At 37.7% G+C, this 20,039-nt stretch overlaps 1 protein-coding gene across 10 annotated transcripts in view; it reads left to right on the forward strand.

Moving 5' to 3' along the window:
- The window catches only part of MTMR3 (myotubularin related protein 3), a 144,443-nt gene that overhangs the window by 25,665 nt on the left and 98,739 nt on the right, over positions 1-20,039 (forward strand). The window lies entirely within an intron of this gene.

The following is a 20,039-nucleotide window of genomic DNA, read 5'->3' on the forward strand; positions in this document are numbered from 1 at the left end:
TGAGCCCTTTATTACAGGTTTTGCAAATATGTTCTCATAGTTTGTGGGGTTAGCCTTTTCATTTTCTTAACGGTATCTTTCAAAGATTGAAAAATTTAATTTTTATGAAGTCCAAGTTACTGATCTGTTATTTCTTTTATAGTTAATGTTCTTTATATCCTATCTAAGGAATCTTCTGTAAGCCTAAGGTCACTAATATTTTCTTAAATTTTTCTTTTGCAAGTTTGTGGTTTTACATTTGGTTCTGTGAAACACTTCAAGTTAAAGTCTGTGTAATGGGGCTACCCTGGTGGCGCAGTGGTTGGGGGTCCGCCTGCCGATGCAGGGGACACGGGTTCGTGCCCCCGTCTGGGAGGATCCCGTGTGCCGCGGAGTGGCTGGGTCCGTGGGCCATGGCCGCTGGGCCTGCGCGTCTGGAGCCTGTGCTCCGCGGCGGGAGAGGCCGCGACAGTGAGAGGCCCGCGTACCGCAAAAAAAAAAAAAAAAAAAAGTCTGTTTAATGAATGAGATAAGGGTTGAGGTTCATCATTTTGTATATAGATATCTAAAATTTCCTCTAAGCAGTGCTGTAGCTGCATCCCACAAATTGATATACTATGTACTACCATTCAGTTTGAAATATTTTCTAATTTCTCTTGTAATGTTTTTTTGCTATGGATTATTTGGAAGTATGTTGTTCAGTTAACAGATATTTGGAGTTTTAGTTATCTTATTGTTACTGAATTCTAATTTAATACTGTTGTGATCAGAGAACATACTGTATAGGATTTCAGTCTTTTGAATTTGAGGTTTGTTTTTTTTTTTTTTTTTTTTTTTTTTGCGGTACGTGGGCCTCTCACTATTGTGGCCTCTCCCGTTGTGGGGCACAGGCTCCGGAAGCGCAGGCTCAGCGGCCATGGCTCACGGGGCCAGCCGCTCCACGGCATGTGGGATCTTCCCGGACCGGGGCACGAACCCGTATCCCCTACATCGGCAGGCGGACTCTCAACCACTGCGCCACCAGGGAAGCCCTGAGGTTTGTTTTGTGGTGAGGCACATGATGGTAAATATTGTATATGTCCTGAGAAGAATGTGTATCCTGCAGGTAGACATCAGTTATTGGTTGATAGCATTATTAGTCTTGTATACACTTATATATTGTTTTGTTCTACTTGTTCTATCAGTTACTGAAAGAGGAGTGCTAAAATCTCAAACTACAATTATGGATTCAGTTCTGTCAGTTTTTGCCTCATGTTTTTTGAAGTTCTGTTTTTAGGTGCATATATATTTTAGGATTGTTATGTGTTCTCAGTAAACTCACCCTTTTATCATAATGACTTGTCCTACTTTATCTTGGTAATACTTGCTCTTCCCAAGGCAACTTTGACATGAATATGGATAGCTCTTGTAGCTTTCTTAGGACTAGACTGGTATTTGAATGGTGTATCTTTTTCCATCCTTTACTTTCAACCTTTGTCTTTATATTTACAGTGTGTTTCTTATAGTTAGCACGTAGTTAGATCTTGATTTTTTAAATTTAGTCTGACAGTCTCTGCCTTTTAAATGGTATCTTTTAAAAAGTCTGTTAACATTTAAGTATTGATATGGTTAGGTTTAAGTCTACCAGCTTGCTCCTTGTTTTCTGTTGTGGGGATCCACTCGGACCTCTAGAATTGATATATGATTATTTTAAACTAAAGGCATTTGATATTCAACAATTCAGAAGGAAGCCTTCCTGGAACTTCCCTTTTCTCAAAGCAGAAACTTCTGGAGTGAGGCTCCCATAAGTCTCCTCTCCAGAGAAATTTATGGCCATGAAGAAAAAATGGCTAAGACCACTTACACCTGCATAAACATTATGACAAACTTTCTTCTGTTTATTCCTCTAGAAATCCATTTGTTGTTCCCCATAGAAGCCTTTTCATCTCCTACCTTTTCTATTAAATTAGGTATATAAGCCTCCATCTTTAGCTGTTTAAAGAGCCACTTCTTTTGTGCATTTTTCATATGCATATGAATAAACCTAGTTTTTTCCCCTTGTTAATCTGTTTCAGTTTAATTTGCTGACCTCCAGTATGAAACTTAAGAGTAGAGGAAGTTTTTCCTCCTTGACACTCTTCACCCCATCTTTTCTTTTTTTTTTGCGGTACGCGGGCCTCTCACTGTTGTGGTCTCTCCCGTTGTGGAGCACAGGCTCCGGACGCGCAGGCTCAGCGGCCATTGCTCATGGGCCTAGCCGCACCGTGGCATGTGGGATCTTTCTGGACCGGGGCACGAACCTGTGTGCATCGGCAGGCGGACTCTCAACCACTGCGCCACCAGGGAAGCCCCACCCCATCTGTTCTTTATTTTTATTGCCATTTTTTGGGTTAAGTATTTTGTAATATTTAACTTATCTCTTATTTTAGTGTATTAACTGTGCTTATTTTTCTTCCTAGCTAGGGTTTACAATAAGCCCCTTTAACTTACCACAGTCTACCTTCAAATAATGTTATATATACCATTTGATGTATAATATGAGAGCTGTTTGGTAGTGTACCTCCATTTTCCCTTCCTTCTGTCCTTTGTGTTATTGTTATACATTTAGCTTCTAGATACGTTATAAAACCCATAATTCACTGTTATATTTGCTTTAAAGAGTCAACTGTTTTTTTAAAGAAGAAAAGATAATTTATATTTATCCGAATTCCTCAAAATTTGTTTTTATTTAAAGCTTTGTTAGGGTGGGCCAAGAGAAGTCTTTGCCCTAGGGCTAGTTTAGCTCTGCCTGTAAGGTTTCAACTGAATGCTGGAGTATTTAGTAAGATCTCTTCACTCTGATTGAGGTTGGTTAGAACCCCACATCTGTGTAAAATAAACTCCAGTACTTGTTCGGACGTAGTTGTTCATTACCCAGTGATTCTTCTTTGCCCAGCTTCGTGGAATCTCATTCTATGCATGTACAGCTTAGTTCAGTAAAGACAGAAGCTCAGTGAATATAGCCAGTATTTTATAATAACTTTATATGGAGTATAATGTATGAAAATATTGAATCACTATGTTGTACACCTGAAATTAATATAATGTATAGTCAACTATATTTTAAAAAAAAGGATACCTCAAATTACAGCTGTCTCAGACTTTTGAAACTCATAATTGAGTTTCTGATTGGATTTCTACTGTGCTTGGATTTCCGCTTTTTGGCCAGGGTGTGCAAAGTACTTTGAGGCAAAAAGCTTGGGCAGTCAGAGGTCTGAGGTAGTTTATTTCCCTTCTCTCAGGGATTGAAGTTCTGTGCTGTCTGTTGTTGATCGTCCAAGAATTTTGGTTTATATATTTTGTCTACTGTTCTAGTTGGTTATGGTGGGAGGGCTAGTCCCAAACCATTTACTCCATCATGACCAGACTAATATTTTAGAAATGCAAGATTCTGCATGATAAAAGTTCTTATAGCCTTTAAATAATGTATTGCATTTTGCAGGCAATCTTTTGCAGCAGCTTTCCTGGCTTAGCCAGTATCCATGTTGTAATTACACATTAAAGAATTTTATGTAAATTAAGAAATGTTTGGCCTTTATAATAAGATTGTAAATAGTACCCTGGATCTACCAATTGCCTCCTAATGCCTACAGTTGATAGCTGGAACTGTCTCATTGGCCACTGCAACCACAGTAGTTTGAGCTTTGAGGTATAATGTCACTAATCAATGACAGTTTATTCTGTTCTTGTTTTATAATATCCCAACACCTTTAGAAAGGATTTTGTATTGGCTTCCACCAGCTGGTATTCATTAGAATATGGAAATAACTCAAACAAGAGGACTAGCCTCTTAAAAACCCACTTTACTTTTTTTTTTTTTATTTATTGCGGTACGCGGGCCTCTCACTGCTGTGGCCTCTCCCGTTGTGGAGCACAGGCTCCGGACGTGCATGCTCAGCGGCCATGGCTCACGGGCCCAGCCTCTCCGCGGCATGTGGGATCTTCCCGGACCGGGGCACGAACCTGCGTCCCCTGCATCGGCAGGCGGACTCTCAACCACTGCGCCACCAGGGAAGCCCTTAAAAACCCACTTTAATGTTAGAGGAGGAAAGATGATTCTCAGTGACTGTTTTTTCACATGAAGGTGGCATTACATTTTCATATTTATTGCTTAAGGAAAAAATTATGTGGCCAAAGATTATCTCTTATAGTTTGGTCATTATCTTGGACTGCGGACTTCAGTTTTGTTTTCTTAGTAATATTATTCTCTACTTCCTCATCATCTAAGAGAAGACCCTTCATATAAGATTTTAAAAATCATACTGGGATTTGCATTAAAAGTTGCATTGTATACCTAGTAGACTTTATAGTCATAATGTGTAATTTTCACCTACTAAATAGGGCCATCTTCGTTCACCAGAACCTTTATTTCACTGGAACAAGTCTTTGTGCCAGTTGTGGCACCACTCAAGGAATAGTGGCAGCCTTTAAATATTGACAAAAGATGTCAAATAATTTCCTGTCATTTTATTGTCGTTATTACTACTGGGTAAAAGATAAAAAGTTATAAAAATATTGTGCATTTATTTAATACATGTTTTTGCTTTCCTTTTACAGTTTTTAAAGTCTTGGTAAAAAGTGATTTTTGGGGTAAATTGACATACTGTGTCTATGATATATATGGATAGTAAGACCCTTGTGTAGCTTGAAGACAGCTTATGGAGTAAATAATATTTGCTAACAATTAAATGGGATTTGAATAACTGGCAAGGGATCATTTGATACAGGGAGGTTGCTTATTTATCTTGAAATTGTATAATACTTTTTCTCATCTGAAATCATCAAATGTCTTATGTGGCTAATGCAGACAGTTTAAGTGTTTAATTTAGCAAAGATTAGTAACTGCTGGTGTTACCTGGCTTGAGATGACCTTGAAGGAAGTGTTGGGAGCATGATCTGTACTGGGCTGTTGAGAACTTTCTTTAGAGATACATACATAGTTCTTTCTTACACTGATCTCCCAGTGTATGCCAGAATAAGGTCTTACTTCTTGATGTATTGAAAAATAAGTCCATGATGTTAAGCAAGCATCTTTACATTGGTCATATAATTTAAAATAACTTCCATGTGGTCTAGTTAATTTTGAACTTTAAGTTTTGCATTTTGGTAGCAGATAGGAGCTCTCTGAAGCATTTTCTCTGCCTTGAAACATCTTCCTGTTTATTATCTTTGCCTATTTCCTTTACAGGACTTGGCTTAGGTTTATTAATATAATAAATATTTACCAAGTGCCACCTATTTACTAGACACTGTTATGCTCTAGGCCTGTGGATGCAGTGGGGAACAAGATTACTTGGTGTCTGACCTCATTCAGTTTGTAGCCTGTAAAGGAAAAGGAATAGGAGTTGGGGAATTACTTACGTATATGTCTTTTTTTTTTTTTTTTAATAAAATGGGCAAACTGTGCTGAATGGTTAAGATAGTCTTCTGCTTTGTTTTGGTACATTGGGAGTTTCACCAGAATCTGTCTCAATCAACTGTTAATTTAAAGGGACTATATCATGTCATATGTTAAGAGTAAAGTGAACTTTACCTAAAATGATGCTGTTGGTTGTGGATTCTAAAAGGTAGAGGTACACAATATTATTTGCTTTTAAGAATACAAAGAAAGGATTGTCGGTTTGTACAGTATTATTTCTTTCCTTCCCACAGGAGACATTTTAGTATCAGCCTGAAACCTAAAATTATAGCTCTTAAAGTTTTGGGGAAGCGTATTATATGACTACATAGTTTTGCTAGTAGTCACTGGGTGATTAATTAAGTTTTCCTCATTTTATGCTTCCAGTCCTTTTTCTTTTCTAGGGGGGAAAACAGTTTTCTCTAGGTCCCACCTCTTCCCAATTCTTGTAGCATGGCATATTTTTATTCTTTATACCAAAAGTGTACATATTTAAGAGTGAATGATATTCTGTCATGCCATGGATTTCTCACTGACACGTTTGGTGAAGTGGTTTAAACTGCCCAATTTTATGTACGTTGACAGCAAAAGCTAGCCAAGAAAGGAAGAAGGGAAGTTTTTATCAAGAGGTTAATAAAATTATTGTTGTAAAACAGTGATATATGCCCAGTAAGAAATTTGGCTCTTGAAGTATAATAAGTGTTTCTGGATTACTAGTTTATATTGACGTTTGGACATGTTTCCAATTCTGGTTTTAATCTGTAGGAAATATTTTTCTAGATTAAACTCAACCCAGTATAATTACGTTTATAATTTATTTTAGATATCTAACTTTATTAGGCTACTGATTGATAACTTTATGTGTGCATTTTATTTCACCTGTGCTTTTCTTATTCTTAAGATTTAGGTAATTTGCTTTAAAAAAAATTAGATAAGTCGGGAGGGGGTGAGGGAGAGAGGGATGGACTGGGAGTTCGGGGTTAGTAGATGCAAACTATTATATTTAGAATGGATAAACAACAAGGTCCTACTGTATAGTGCAGGGAACTATTTCCAATCTCCTGGGATAAACTAATGGAAAAGAATATAAAAAAAGAATATATACGTGTATAACTGAGTCACTTGGCTGCACAGCAGAAATTAGCACAACATTGTAAATCAACTATACTCAATAAAAACACTCAAAAAAATTAAATGCATGAGAACACTAAAAAAATTAGACAACTCAGGAATTCACTAGTTATTCCTTATTTAAAAAATTATTAGATCACATATGCTAATTGACTCATCTCTGCTAATTAAATCATCTGTATTAGGCTAGAGAAAAGAACATTTTGTTGGAGTCTTACTATGTAAAAACTAAGCCATCAGTAAATTCATGGCTAAGATTAAGACTTTAGGAATACAAGGTTCTTAAGTTGAAGTCTGAATATGGGCATTTAGTAAACAGTATTCTTGCTAAATTTGTCTATTCAGTTTTGGTTCCTGCTAGTATTTAGAATATTTGAATATTGTGTTATATTCATTTGGATATTTATTTTTGCATCTATGTAACAAAAAGGAAGTGGTTGGTATTTAAACTTTTTGAATGGTAGGAAAAGGATCTTAGAGGCAAAGGAAATCATTTCAAGACCAGTGTTGTACACCTACTATGAACAAAGTTTTTTTTAACCTTATGTATAAATAATTCTCTAGCATAGAGATTGTTCAAGCTTTGATACAAGGCACAGTTAGTAATTGCATTTGGCCTAAAGATTGATGCTGACCAAAAGTTAAACTTTGTGAGTTTTGCTTCTCCTAATTTTTTTTTGTTTCTTGATATTCTTTGAAAATATATGAATGACTACTTAATTTCTTCAGCATTTACTAAATTTTGTTTAAAGACTTAAAAAAGCTTACAAGTTTAATATGTCAGAGTTAAAAACTCCACAGGGTTTTGTGTGTGGATTTTTTGCTGGGGTGGGGGGATGGGTTGTCCTCTTGTAATGCTACAATAACTTAATGAACATCCTGTTAATATTTTGGGGAATTTCTTTTACGGGAGCTTAGGATTTTTTTTAACATTTTAATTCATAGTTCATTATTTTCTGAAATTCTTATTTCACTTTACTACTTTTACTATATATGTGCATATATATAATTTTATTGTGGTAAAATATACATAACATGAAATTTACCATTATAGATGTACCATTCTGTGACATTTAGTACAATCACATTGTTGTGCAACTATCACCTGTATTCATTTCCAGAACTTTTTCATCTTCCTCAGCAGAAACTCTACGCATTAAATACAAACTTCTCATTCATTCCTCTCTTCAGTCCCTAGCAACCACCATTCTGCTTTTTATCTTCCTGAATTTGACTACCTTAAGTACCCCATAAGTGGAATCATACAATATTTGTTCTTTTGTGACTGGCTTATTTCACTTAGCATAAAATCATTGGTTTATCCATGTGGTAGCATATGTGAGAATTTCCTTCCTTTTAAAAGCTGAATAGTACTTCACTGTAAGTATATACTACATTTTGTTTATCCATTCATCTATCTGTGGATACGTAGGTTGCTTCCACCTTTTGGCTATTGTGAATAATTCTGCTATGGACATGGGTATACAAATACCTGTTCAAGTCCCTGCTTTTACTTCTTTTGCGTATGTACCCAGAGGTGGAATTGCTGGATCATATGATAATTAAAAAAAATAAATAAATTTATTTATTTATTTTTGGCTGTGCCAGGTCTTTGTTTCTGTGCGAGGGCTTTCTCTAGTTGTGGCAAGCGGGGGCCACTCTTCATCGCGGTGCGCAGGCCTCTCACTGTCGCGGCCTCTCCTGTCGCGGAGCACAGGCTCCAGACGTGCAGGCTCAGTAGTTGTGGCTCACGGGCCCAGCTGCTCCGCGGCATGTGGGATCTTCCCAGACCAGGGCTCAAACCCGTGTCCCCTGCACTGGCAGGCAGATTCTCAACCGCTGCGCCACCAGGGAAGCCCCCATATGATAATTTTATGTTTAGTTTTTTGAGGAATTGCCATACTGTTTTCCACAGTGACTGCACCATTTTACATGCCCACCAGCAATGCACAATTTCTAATACATCCTAATACTTTATTAATTTATTTTTTTGTTTTAAACAATAGCTATTTTAATGGGTGTGAAGTAGTATCTCATTGTGGATTTGATTTGCATTTCCCTAATGACTAGTGATGTTGAGCATCTTTTCGTGTGCTACTGGCCCTTTGTATGTCTTCTTTGGTTTGGAACAAAGTCTAAGTCTTTAGTAGCCACAAAATACCTTAGAATGGGTGCCTTAAACAACAAAAATTTATGTTCCCACAGTTCTGGAGGCTGCTAAGTCCTAGATCATGGTTATAGCAGGGTTCAGTTTTTGGTGAGGGCTCTCTTCCTTGTTTTCAGAAGAGCACTTTGTCTTCATATGGCCTTTCCTCTGAGCCATATGAAGGATGGAGGGAGCTCTCTGGTGTCCTTCTTATAAGGATATTAACGCTATTGGATCAGAGCCCCACCCACCCCTTATGACTTCATTTAACCTTAATTGCTTTTGTAAAGGTTCTTTCTCCAAATACAGTCACTTTGGGGATTAGGCTTCCACATTGTAATTTTGAGGGGACACAGACATTCAGTGCATAACAAAGTATTTTGCCCATTAGAAATTATTTTTGGTTGTTGTTGAATGTAGGAGTTAAAAAATACATATGTATATGTTCACACAGACTAGATATTAATCCCTTATCACAGATGTTATTTGCAAATATTTTGTCTCATTCTGTGGGCTGCCTTTGTACTCTTTGCATCAAAGGACATTATCAACAAACGATTTTCATTTTGATCAAGTGCACTTTGTTAATTTTTTTACTTGTTGCCTGTGCCTTTGATGTTATATCCAGGAAATCATTGCCAAATGCAATGTCATAAAAATTTCTTCCTGTGTTTTCTTCTAAGAGTTTTATGGTTTTAGCTCTTTGATCCATTTTGAGTTAAATTTTGTATATGGTATAAGAAAAGGGTCCAACTTTATTCCTTTGTATGTGAATATCCAGTTTTCCCAGGACCATTTGTTGAAAAGACTGGGTTTCCTGTTGAATGGTCTTGGTACCTTATGTGCCCCATATATGCAAGGTTTTATTTCTGAGTTCTCTGTTCTAGTCCATTGGTCTTTATGCTAGCACCACACTGTTTTGATTACCATAACTTGGTAGTAAAATTTGAAATCAGGAAGTGTGAGTGTTCCAGGAAGTGTGAGTTTTCCAGTGTTGTTCATCTTTTTTCCAAGATTGTTTTGTCTGTTCATGGTACTTTGAAATTCCACATGAGTTTTAGGATGAATTTTCCTATTTCTGCAAAAAACATCATTGGGATTTTGATAGATTGAATTGAATCTGTAGATCACTTTAGGTAGTATTGACATCTTCACAGTGTTCAGCATTCCAATCCATGAACACATGATATCTTTCATTTATTTGTGTTGTCTTTAATTTCTTTTAGCCTTGTTTTTGTAGTTTTTAGTGTACACGTCTTTTGCTTCCTTGGTTACATTTATTCCTAAGTATCCTTTTTGATGCTATTGTATGTAGAATTGTTTTCTTAATTTCGTCTTTGGGTTGTTCATTGTTATGTATTCTATGTTTTTTTTTTTTTTTTTTTTTTTTTCTTTTTGCGGTATGCGGGCCTCTCACTGTTGTGGCCTCTCCCGTTGCGGAGCACAGGCTCCGGATGCGCAGGCCCAGCGGCCATGGCTCACGGGCCCAGCCGCTCCGCGGCATATGGGATCCTCCCAGACCGGGGCACGAACCCGTATCCCCTGCATCGGCAGGCGGACTCTCAACCACTGCGCCACCAGGGAGGCCCCTATTCTATGTTTTTATAAATTTATTTATTTATTTTTGGCTGCGTTGGGTCTTCGTTGCTGCGTGCAGGCTTTCTCTAGTTGCAGTGAGCGGGAGCTACTTTTCCCTGCGGTGCATGGGCTTCTCATTGCGGTGGCTTCTCGTTGGGGAGCATGGGCTCTAGGCGCATGGGCTTCAGTCGTTGTGGCACGTGGGGTCTAGAGTGCAGGCTCAGTAGTTGTGGCACACGGGCTTAGTCGCTCTGCGGCATGTGGAATCTTCCCGGACCAGGGATCAAACCCATATCCCCTGCATTGACAGGTGGATTCTCAACCACTGCACCACCAGGGAAGTCCCTGTATTTTATTTTTGTGTTTTGGATGAAGAATATAAATTTCTAGCTTTCCTAGCTGGTAACTAACTTGGTTATCCATACTGATGTTCGTAATTGATTTGGTAGTCTTAACAGTTTTTAAAAATGTTTGGATGAGGGGTTCCCTGGTGGTGCAGTGGTTGAGAATCCGCCTGCCAATGCAGGGGACATGGGTTCGATTTCTGGTCCAGGGAGATCCCACATGCCATGGAACAACTAAGCCCACGCGCCACAACTACTGAGCCTGAGTTCTAGAGCCCATGAGCCACAACTACTGAGCCCACGTGCCACAACTACTGAAGCCTGCTCACCTAGAGCCTGTGCTCCGCAACGAGAAGCCACCGCAACGAGAAGCCCGCCCACTGCAATGAAGAGTAGCCCCCGGCTCATCGCAGCTAGAGAAAGCCCGCCCGCAGCAACGAAGACGTAACACAGCCAAAAGTAAATAAATAGAGTAAATAAAAAAATGTTTGGATGAAATAATTTGGAAAGCAATTTTTCCTCAATTTCTTTTGATGCCAGTAGTAATTTGTGTGCTCTTTGTTCTGAATATTAGGATAGTAGCTTGGGAGTGGCCTGAGCCTTGGAGATAAGGTGATTAAAATTAAGAGTAATTGTAGTGAATAATTCCAGACACATCTTTTTTTTTTTTTTTTTTTTTTTTGCGGTATGTGAGCCTCTCACTGTTGTGGCCTCTCCCATTGCGGAGCACAGGCTCCGGACGCGCAGGCTCAGCGGCCATGGCTCACGGGCCCAGCTGCTCTGCGGCATGTGGGATCTTCCCGGACCGGGGCACGAACCTGTGTCCCCTGCATCGGCAGGCAGACTCTCAACCGCTGCGCCACCAGAGAAGCCCCCAGACACATCTTAAAGGGTAAATCTTGTGATGGTTAGTTTTGTATGTTAACTTGACTGGGCCCAGGGGTGCCCAGATTAAACATTTTTTCTGGGTGTATCTGTGAGGGTGTTTCTGTATACGGTTAGTGTTTGAATAGGTGGACCTAGTAGATTGCCCTGCCCCCCACCCCCAGTGTGGGTGGGCATCATCCAGTCCTTTGAGGGCCTAACTAGAACAAAAAGGTGGGGGAAGAAGGAATTTGCCTGTTTTTGCTTCCTGCCTGTCTGCATGAGCTGGGACATTGGTCTTCTGCCCTTGGACTGGGATTTACACCATCAACTCTCCTGGTTCTCTGGCCTTTCGACTTGGATTGAAATTATACCGCTGGCTTTCTTGGGTCTCCAACTTGCAGATGGCAGATCATGGGACTTCTCATCTGCTTTAATCCTGTGAGCTAATACCTCATAATAAATCTCTTCATATATGTAATTTATTGGTTCTGTTTCTCTGGAGAACTCCAGCTAGTACAAATCCCATTTTTTAAAAAAGTAACCAAGGAGTAAGAGTGGAAACATATTATGTTCCTTTTTGATTTCCTTTTTTTTTTTAAAAAATGACAGCTTTGTTTAGATAATTCACATACCATAAAATTCACCCTTTTAAAGTGTACAGTTCAATAAATTTTAGTGTATTCATGGAGTTCTGTGGTTATCACCACTAATTTAAAAATGTTTTCAGCACCTCCAAAAGATACCTCGTACCCTTTAGCAGTTCCTCTCCTTTCCCACCTCTCTTCAGTTGCTGGCAAGTACTAGTTGACTTTATTTCTGTGAATTTGCTTACTCTGGATATTGTATATAAATGGATTTATATGTGGCCTTTGTGTTTTACTTCTTTCACTCAGAGTAATGTTTTTAAGGTTCATCCATGTTGTAGCATGTATTAGTACTGTGTTCCTTTTCATGCCTGAATAATATTCTATTGTGTGGATAATACATTTTGTTTATCCATTCATCCATCAATGGACATTGGATTGTTTGTACTTTTTCACTATTATGAATACTGCTATTATGAACATTTATGTGTAGGTTTTTGTGTGGACACATATTTTCAGTTCTTTAGGGTATGCTCCTAGGAGTGAAATTGCTGAGCCATATAGTAACTATAGGTTTAGCTTTTTAAAGAACTGCCAGACTATTTTGAACAGTGACTGTGCCATTTCACATTTGTACCATCAGTATTTTAGGGTTCCAGTATCACCACATCCTTAACAATACTTGTTGTTACCTGTCTAGCCATCCTTAGGGGGTTTGAAATGGTATATATTGTGGTTTTGATTTGCATTTTTCTGATGACTAATGATGCTGAGCATCTTTTCATGTGCTTATTGGCCATTTGTATATCTTCTTTGGAGAAATGTTTATTCAGATCATTTGCCCATCTTAAAGTTTATTATTTTTAAAATTGTTGAGCAGCATTCTTTATATATTCTGGATACAAGTTCCTAATCAGATATATAATTTGCAAAAATTTTTTCCCATTCTGTGGATTGTCTTTTCTCTTTCTTGATGGTGTTCTTTGAAGTACAAATATGCTTAATTTTGATGAAATCCCATTTACCTATTTTTTTTCCTTTGGTTACGTATGGCATTGATTTTTTATCGAAGAAGCCATTGCATAATGCAAAATCATGAGGGTTTTACTCCTTAGTTGTAGAAGTTTGATAGCTTTATTTCTGACATTTAGTCTGTGATCAATTTTGAGTTAATTTTTGCATACGGTTGTGAGGTAGGGTTCCAGCTCGATTCTTTTGTACGTGGATATTCAGTTGTCCTACCACCATTTGTTGAAAACAGTCTTCTTTCCCGATTGATATGTTATGGCATCTTTGTCAAAAAATCAGTTGACCGTATGTGTCGGGGTTTATTTGTGGACCTGTATTTCTATGACATTGATTTACATGTTTATTCTTAAGTTAGTGCCACATTGTTTTGATTACCCTCGCTTTGTAGTAAGTCTTGAAATTGAGAAGTGTGAGTCCTTCAACTTTTATTCCTTTTTTCAAGATTATTTTAGTTATTCTGGGTCCCTGGCATTTCCTTATAAGTGTTAGGATCAGCTTGTTACTGTATGCAAAAAAGCCAACTGAGGGGCTTCCCAGGTGGCGCAGTGGTTGAGGGTCCACCTGCCGATGCAGGGGACACGGGTTCGTGCCCCAGTCCGGGAAGATCCCACATGCCGTGGAGCGGCTGGGCCCGTGAGCCATGGTCGCTGAGCCTGTGCGTCCGGAGCCTGTGCTCCGCAACGGGAGAGGCCACAGCAGTGAGAGGCCTGCGTACTGCAAAAAAAAAAAAAAAAAAAAAAACAACTGATATTTTTAGAGGGATTTCATTGAATCTGTAGATCAGTATGTGAGTAGTATTGCCATCTTAACAAATTAAATCTTTAGATCCATGAACATGGTGGGATGTCTTTGTATTTGCTTAGGTCATCTTTAATGTCTTTCAGTGGTGTTTTGTAGTTTTGAAGTTATTTGTCCTAAATTCTTTTTTTCATTTTCTGTTCTAGATTTTGAAGTGTATTAAAGGGTAAAGTTCATCCTTAGTGGTGGTAGTTTATTAGAAAGAAAATTGGAGTATCGCTGTATTTTCCAAAGCAGCATGTGATATGATGCATGCAGTAGGCAACAGCAACACGTGTAAAATGATAGTGATATTTCTCAGATGAGATCATTTAAGGGGTGAAACGTATTAATTTCTTGTTTGCCTCAGTGTCTTCCAAAATAAGATTTCAGTACTCAAGTAGGTGAATAAATTCTCCTTGTAAAATATTAAAACATTAACAATAAGACTAAAATTACCTTAACCATCTTTTTCAATACTGTTTTTTTCTCATTTTCTCTACACATAAGCCACTGTAATTAGTTTTGTTTTTTTCTTCCAGGCTTTTTCCTTCATGCCTTTGTGTATATATGTACCCCTAAATAATATATATAATAATAATATATACCATTATAATATATATAATAATATTATATACCAAATAATATTATATACCAATAATATATATACCATTCTTTTTTTTCAATTTTATTTTAAATTTTTATGGTAGACAATAATCATTTGCCCATCTGAGGCCAATAGTCTTGATTAAAAAATCACAAAGTTGTATAAATGTTCTCTTCCTTCTCAAAAACCATGTTCATTTTCTCTCCATGAAACAGGGCTGCCTGGAAAGCCTTGAACCACAGTGTAACCCACAGAGCTTAACTTTGGCTCATCAAAGCAGTGTCACAGCTGTTCCAAGAGGAGGCATTTCTTCTCTGGAAGTATGAAGCCAGTGATTAGTATACACAAATCAGCTTTTGCCACCACTGTCATTGGCTGAGGACAGCAGTAGGTTCATATGAAATCATTATTTTTGTTAGAAAGTGATGGAGCGAGCATAATTCCTAGTAAATTTCATGATTTTTCTGCCAGAATACTGAGGTGAATGACCTTGAAGTCCAGTTTCTTCATAAGCGTCTTTATCCTGTGATGATAATAATTTCCCTGGGAATTGGGGTTCTCCTCTGCTCTCAGCAGATCCTGGGCAAACCAAGTAACCTCACTGATGCCTCAGCTTCCATATCTTGCTCTTGAAAGATTCACAGGCACAAGAAGGAACCAAGCTGTGGGCAGAGGGGGTAGGGAGGAGGCACGAGTCCAGACTCAAGTTTCTTCCCTCATTTCATAATATATTGTACATTTCTCTCTATATCTTACATTTTCCTCAGTAATATGTCTTAGAGACATTTGCTTAAATATTATATAACATTCCCTAATATGAACATTGCTTTGTTTTTTTTTTTTTTTTTTTGCAGTACGCGGGCCTCTCACTGCTGTGGCCTCTCCCGTTGTGGAGCACAGGCTCCGGACACGCAGGCTCAGCGGCCATGGCTCACGGGCCCAGCCGCTCCGCGGCATGTGGGATCTTCCCAGACCGGGGCACGAACCCGTGTCCCCTGCATCGGCAGGCGGACTCTCAACCAGTGCGCCACCAGGGAAGCCCTGCTTTGTTTTTATTACCTGTTGCAGTGAAGATTTTTCTTACATTTCTGTCAGTGCACATGTGACTACTTCTCTGAAGTATACTAAGAGAAATAGAGTTGCTGGGTTATATGATATACATACCTGCAGTTTTAACACACTGCCAAAATGCTCTTCAAAGTAGCTATAATAATTTTACTTCTATCAAAAGTGTATGCAAGTAGTCATTTTCTATGCACATTCCAGTATTTGAAATTAAACAGTATCTTTTTGCAAATCTTATAGATGGAAAGTAGTTATTGTCATTGTTTTCATTTGTATTTTTCTGATTATTTGAGGTTGACCATACTTTCATATGTGTGTTAAACGTTTGCATTTCTTCTGTGATTTCCCATTATCGTTTGTCTGATTTTTTTCAGTTGGGATTTTTTTCCTCTCTCATGGATTATAGGAGGTTTTTAAAAGATATGCTCGATTCCTTTCAGATTATTGCAATCTGATCTTCCTTTTACCATAGATTAGTTTTACAGAATTTAATATAAATGGTCATTCCCAGACCTTTTATGTGGACTTCTGAGCTTATGATTATATTCAGTTTGTTATAAGAAAGGGAACTTGAAAAATTGAGTTGTTGGCTAAAACATTTTGAATTAGAGTTGAGTGGTTTCCAAATAGTGACTTGGGAACTTTACTTCACTGTTTAATTAGAAAAAAATTTTGTTTTAAATTCTATAGTGGAAACACTGACACAACAAGGTTAACAGTACTCGAATCTCTGAAATGAGATATAGCCCAGTGGAAGGAAGATAGCAGTAGCTGATCTACCCCTATCTGTTTCCATACTTGCCTCTTAAACGTTAGTTTCATGGTACTCTTTACCATTACATACATTGATTTTGGTTTATATTGTCTTGTACACGCAGAGATTGTTTTGATAAAGGACAACATCCAGAGTGATAGTGTTTTAGTTTTTGCCAAAGCTATATTTAAAAAAAATAATTTTTATTCCCATAGTCCCCCCAAAAGTGGAAAAAACCTCCAAGTTTATTTTTTTAAGCAGACTAAGTCAGTAGAGGTCAGGATGTCTAACCTGATTTCTAGCCTTTTTGTAACGCAGTTAATGTTACAGATTCATCAAGATTTCATGTTATTTGGTGGGAACTCCTGACAGCCAGCTCTTCTTTCTTCCTTGCTTGTGCCTTGATCTCATTGCACACCTTCTACTTAAAGTTCTGCAGTGGTTATTCTTTTAAAAAATACCCACTCAGAGCTCTGCTCATGTTAACTAAGATTACAGGGACTGGTTAATAAATCTGAATGCCAGTGCAATATATGTCAGTCTGTTGCATTGTAGGTTTGTATTTAAGCTGAGAACTTCTCTGTTCTCTGAAAGCACTTCTTGTTTTAATTTAAAAAAATTGAGATATGATATACATATAATAAAGTGTAGTAACCTTAAAGTTTGACAACTTTTTAACCTATGTAACTATACCCAGATTAAGATGAACATTTACAGCTCTCCTCCATTAAGACTCTCTCCCACCCTTTCCCAGTCAATACGTACGCTAAAGAGATAATCACAATTTTGGCTTCTGTTACTATAGTGCCTTTGCTTTTTAGTGTTTAGTTCCATGGTAACAGTTCTTTTTTAAATATTCCTTTTTTTGGTTGTGAATTTAATAGAACACTGGAGTGGCATACCTAACCTATTAGTAAAGTTATAATCAGAGATTGCTTGGAAGGCATGGAAGTAAGCAAGGTGAATTGTATGATTCAGATGATTAATAGTATCATTCTAGGGTAGTCTTATGCAGCCTTCCTCATGGTCAATATACTTTACAACCTCCTTTTTCATTTTGATTTTTTTTATAATAAGGAGAATAAAGTATGATGAATGTTCATGTACCTACAGACTAACTTAACAATATTAATCTTTATCATATTTATGTCAGACTTAACAAATTTTTTGCTTTGATATTATTTCAAATTTAATAAAATCTACAGAAGTAATATGAGGAATTTACCAATGCCCTTCACCAATTGTTTATATTTTGTTTCATATGCTTTATAATTCTCCATTTTTTTTTTTAACCATTTGAGGATAAGCTGGAGGTGCTGTGCCCCTGTGTGTCTTTAGAGTTTATTTCTTAAGAATAGGGTAAGGAACATTCTCTTGTATAACCACAGAGCAATCCTTTATGGGTTCTTATAGTTTAATTTTGAGGATAATTTTATATCTGAGTTCTTGGATACACCTCTTAGTTGGCAAAATATTCACGTTTCCTCAGGTTCCTATATCATCAGAATTTTTAGTATATTTTTAAGTGTCTTATAACTAAATGCAGTTGTTGTTTGTTTTGCTGTTGGTCAAGACATTTTGACATTTGAGAATTAAAATACATCTTGCTGACTTCCGCTTGTATTTCATTGTGTTGTCACCAGGTGTACTGTATTCCAGTATCTTCACATAATTTTTGAACCGAGAGGTGCTAATCAGACTTCAGTCTGTCAGTGTCCATTGCACATTCATACCATAAAGTTTCAAAGATGATACTATAAACCCAACAGAGCATTTTTTATTTTCCCTTACCACCAGCTCCCACAGAGGTGATGTACTTATGCTTGTCTGAGCCACATTTATTCTCCTCCTTGTTCTCCTTATATAATAGTACACACTTTTAGGGCAGTTGATTTGTGGATAAAGACATTTCCGTTGTGTATAAAATTTATGGAAGTGAGTAAATTTGCTTGTGAAAATTAAGCTCTGGGCACTATAGGTCTTGGCACACATCTAACCAACTGAGCAACTATCTGTTGGAGTACTTGAAGAAGGTGGTGGTTTCCCTCATGCCCTGTTTGGATAGTCTGGATAATTTTTCTTTTATACATGTAACGTCTGGAATTTTCTCTTGTTTTATTTGCATGTTAAAATCTATAATATACTTTTTTTCCTTAGTACCTAAGTTTCACTATTTTATTATACATTGTTATATTGGTAGAATTTGAAAAATCCTCTCATTGTTTTAGGGGAAAACTCGATTTGGGTGATCATTCACATCATGGTGAGGTGTCTACTCTGGTATTTTAGAATCTAGAAATGTACTAGCTCTTTGACCTTGGGCAAATTACTTAATCTTAGGGAGACTTGGAGTACTCTCTGAAATAGGGATGAGCAACCTATGAAGATTAAATGGGATAGTGTATGAAAAGTACATTGGCACATAGTTCAGTAAATACTAGCTCTTAAATATGAAGATAATGGTGTTTATTCAGAGTTTGGTTTTGTTTAACAAAATAATAAAATATCCCTTTAGACTAGTTTTACTAAGCCTATATTATCCTATTATAGTGTTAAAACAGAGCTCTGGGGGCTTTCCTGGTGGTCCAGTGGCTAAGCCTCTGTGCTCGCAATGCAGGGGGCCCAGGTTCGATCCCTGGCCAGGGAACTAGATCCCACAACTAAAAGATCCCGCGTGGCAATGAAGATCCCTCGTGCTGCAACTAAGACCCGGAGCAGCCAAATAAATAAATAATAAAATAAATAAATATTTTTTAAAAAAAGAGCTCTGTATGCAGTATTTTAACTGTGGTTCTCTTGTGAACAGCGTAATGGATACTTCTGTATTGAAGACCTTTTAAGAGTTTTTTATGTATATTAATTCTCCAATAATTCATGAGTTTGGTCAGGGGAGGTAATTAAATTTTTTTGAGAGCTCAAGAACGATAACCAGAGTGTGTGGTGTAACTAGTTATTGATACGTATCAGGACATTAGTGATAAAGCTACTATGTATGTGATTACTAAGTGCCAGGTACACTTCTAATTGCTTCTGTATATTAGATCATTTAATCCTTAATACTCTGATACATTGTTGCCATCAGAAGCTTGTTAATGAAGAGTGACCTGTTGAAGATTACAGAACTAGTAACTGCCTGAATTAGGTTTTGAGGCAAGGTCAGGCTGACTCTAAAGCTGTGCAAGAATGCCTAAAAACTAACACTGTAATGCTAGTGTATGTTTTAAATTCTATTTATTTGTTTGTTTATTTATTTATGGTTGTGTTGGGTCTTCGTTGCTGTGCGCAGGCTTTCTCTAGTTGTGGCGAGCAGGGCTACTCTTCGGTGCGGTGTGCGGGCTTCTCATTGTGGTGGCTTCAGTAGTTGTGGCTCGCGGGCTCTAGAGCACAGGCTCAGTAGTTGTGGTGCACGGGCTTACTTGCTCATGGCATGTGGGATCTTTGCGGACCAGGGCTCAAACCTGTGTCGCCTGCATTGGCAGGCGGATTCTTCACCACTGCTCCACCAGGGAAGTCCCTGTTTTTAATTCTTAAACATTAACATTCCCCCTGGAGGCTTTGTTTAAAACAGGAGACACTGAAGAGATATTACACAGTAAAAGGGGAAATCATATCCCTTCACTCTGCCACAAGCTGTTGTAGGGAGTAGAACAAAGGAAGGAAAGCAGGAGATTTAGTGTTAAATATGGACTTTTACAAAAGAATTTGCCTTTCCGATTAGGTTTATTGTCTGGTTGATAATCCTTTCTCCCTTGTACCCTTTCC

Source organism: Mesoplodon bidens (genome assembly GCF_964165515.1).
Source record: "Mesoplodon bidens genome assembly, chromosome: 13".
Classification (NCBI taxonomy): Eukaryota; Metazoa; Chordata; class Mammalia; order Artiodactyla; family Ziphiidae; genus Mesoplodon; species Mesoplodon bidens.